The 3,118-nt window shown below is 31.8% G+C and overlaps 1 long non-coding RNA gene across 1 annotated transcript; it reads left to right on the top strand.

Annotated features, from left to right (window-relative positions):
• Nucleotides 1-2,034: 2,034 nt before the first annotated feature.
• LOC141672334 (uncharacterized) lies at nucleotides 2,035-2,824 on the top strand. The gene is made up of 2 exons (XR_012555467.1): nucleotides 2,035-2,393; nucleotides 2,485-2,824. It is a non-coding gene; the product is annotated as an uncharacterized LOC141672334 (long non-coding RNA).
• Nucleotides 2,825-3,118: the final 294 nt, after the last annotated feature.

Genomic DNA, 3,118 nt, shown 5'->3' on the forward strand with positions numbered 1-3,118 from the left:
AATGGGGTAACTCTCCATCGCACAGTACCAGATCCCCCTAAGTACCTGCCAGAAAGAGAATACGGTATGAGCCAAACGCCCAATACGGATTTGGAATACAGTTTATAAAACAAGAGATCAGAAATAAATAATCAGCAATTTATAGTAAAAGAACAATTTTAAAAATAAATAAGGCTGAAGCAACGAGAGGTTAGGATATTTCATACCGAGATCAGAACATATACAAATACACACATCATAGGGTACCTAATGTGTGCAACAGAATGGATAACGTGTACGACATATACAACATCACCGTAAATCAAATCACAAATCAAACTTTGGGTGCATCCACGTATCCTAAAACAAATATCAAATGCGCAAAGCTCCTCCCAAGAGCTAACGGAAGGATACGCCATGGCCAATCACACTGTCACGGAAGTGTCATGTCACTGGTGCCGCAATGACATGGTTGTAGTACCCCTACAGCTGGTTAACTCGGTATACCCTATATCTCTAAGGGTTCAAATAAAAATAGTTTCGCAAAATTTAAAATCACATGATGCAGATATATCAAATGTTCTAAACAGATTTGTAACAGGAATAATCTCTAAAATCACACAAACAGATATGCAAATATTTTGAACAGAAATGATACAAGTATTTAAATATTTCAGGACAGAACTTAATGGATACTTTAATATTTTAAAATAAAACGGAGACATATAATTTTGAAAAAGAACGGAAAGATATTCAAATATTTTAAAAAGATGATTTGAGATTTGTATTTTACAAAACCACAGATGCAATAGATTTTTAGATATTTCAAAACAGATTTTAAAATAATTTTTAAAAGTCAAAACATTTGAGATGAATAATAACGGAGAGAACTGAATAAAGAACTGGACGAATAAAATATATTTAATCGTAATAAGAGTAGCGCTTAATAAAAAGAGATCGAATCCGTACCTCACTAAGCAAATTACTAATAATAATAAAATCTGGGTACCATATGCTAAACTTCGGCTTCCTGATTTCACTACATAAATTTAATTTATTATTAATACACGTTATTTATTAATAACAAATTAACAATCATGCATAGTACCTCATTTGAATCCGTATTCATTCCTTGGTGATGATATTTCGCATCAGATCCAGTATCAGCGGTCGGAGATCGATCAGTTCATCGCTCAACATTTATTTCCCCCCATGACAGTTAATTCCTGATATTTGAGATATGTTAATTATATTTGGCATTAGGTAACGTCTATGTGAATAATAACATAGGTTCAGGTTTGTCTCGAACTATTTTTAATTTATGTCATCAAATTTTATTATTTTTATTTTTTAGTTGAAATTTTTATACTTTTTATATATTATGCACATATACACACAAGTCGGGGTCTTTCGGAAAACAGCCTTTTCATTCTTATGAATGAGAGGAAAACTGCATACATCTTATCCTCCGCGGGATAGACGGGGTATATTTGGTTTGGTTTTTTCTCTCCTGCAGTTGTAACCTCCACTCATTTAATCTTTTTCCTCATTTCTCATTTCTCCCACCTCATTTTTAAAGTTTGCAATAATTCTCTCATCTACAAATTAAAATATTCATCAATTTATTATATAATTTTTATAATTAATAAAATATTATAATAAAAATATTATAATTTTTTTCATACTCTTTTTAAGCGTTAATATTTATAATTTTATTTTATTTCTCAATATCATAACATTATATAAATATAATACATATTGAAATTAAATTGTTTGAAAATATATTTTTATAAAAAAATTATAATATAACCAGATATGTGCCCTGAAACTAATTTAGTTTTTAAAAAAAACTTGTTTTGCGAGGAGGGCCGGGAGGAGAAAGCCTATATGATTAGGGTAATAATTACGGGTAGTTACTACTAATCATGCAACCACGTCCCAGTTCCATGATTGCATACAACCAACCATACACGTCCTTTTCAGTTTCCTTATTCCCAATCCTCTGCTTTTCAACACTATATAATCCTTTACCAACATCCATGTATTCTTGTCTCCTAACCCATTCTCAGCTTTCATATTCATCACAATTCTATACTCACACAAACACCACATCTTACTCTGTTCTATTTGAAACTTATCATTGTTTTGAGTACATTTAAATGTCCATTTCTGACGATTCTCCTCCAAGAGTCCAAAGGGTGTCCTCCTCTGTATCACACAGACTCTTGATCAAATTCTGTGATTTATCAGAATGCGGTTTCGATTATTCGCAGAGCGGATTATGGTCGCCTCCGGTGAAACGCAATGTGTTCTTGAGCTCACCTGGAATCATTATGTCAGAGCATCAACTGCTTGACCAGTTACACGATGTCATGGAAGCGCGAAATAAGAAAAGATATCGAGTTTGCTTTAACGTAAAGATACGATCATAATTGATTTCGATTTTCGTTAACAGGAACAGAATATGATGGACTTGCTAATGTCTTTTTTGTTTTTGTTTGTCAGGCATTCTGGTGTTCTCCAAAGAGAAGCTAATGGAATTCTTGACTGTGTTATCTCCTCGAATCATTCAGATTAGAAATGTGCGGAGCTCAATCAAGCCACGCACATTTTGATGGAAAGCGGAAAAGATAATCGCAGCTGATGATACTATTTGGTTTAGACAAGGTCAAGATTGTGTGCATTTCAAGAAAGTAAAGTCCCAATATGCCATGGCTAGATATTTTACGTGATCACCGGCCAGGCTTCTGAAGTGAAGAGTATATGATTTTATCGTAGGATGTGATGTTTATAGATTTAATTCTGTTAATGTATTTCCTAGGAAATTATAAATTATTTTATATTAGGCAGATTTAATATTTTACATTTGTAGGAGCTAGTCTAACATTAATATTAAAATATATAGAAACAAAAAGTTGAATTTTAATGTTAAAATAAGAATTATGCTAATCTTGAATTTCTCCTTCAGTCTTTTACATTTTTAATGAGATGAATAGTGTCCATTCTTTTTTTTTTTTGCGTCCATTCTTTTTAAGTGTTATAAGAACCCGAAATCATCTTTTTAGTCTTTAAAATACAAGAACCCAAAATCATCTTTCTTACTCATTTTACAAAAAAATCAATCAAACTACACTAAAAA

This window comes from Apium graveolens, chromosome 7 (genome assembly GCF_009905375.1).
Source record: "Apium graveolens cultivar Ventura chromosome 7, ASM990537v1, whole genome shotgun sequence".
Lineage (NCBI taxonomy): Eukaryota > Viridiplantae > Streptophyta > Magnoliopsida > Apiales > Apiaceae > Apium > Apium graveolens.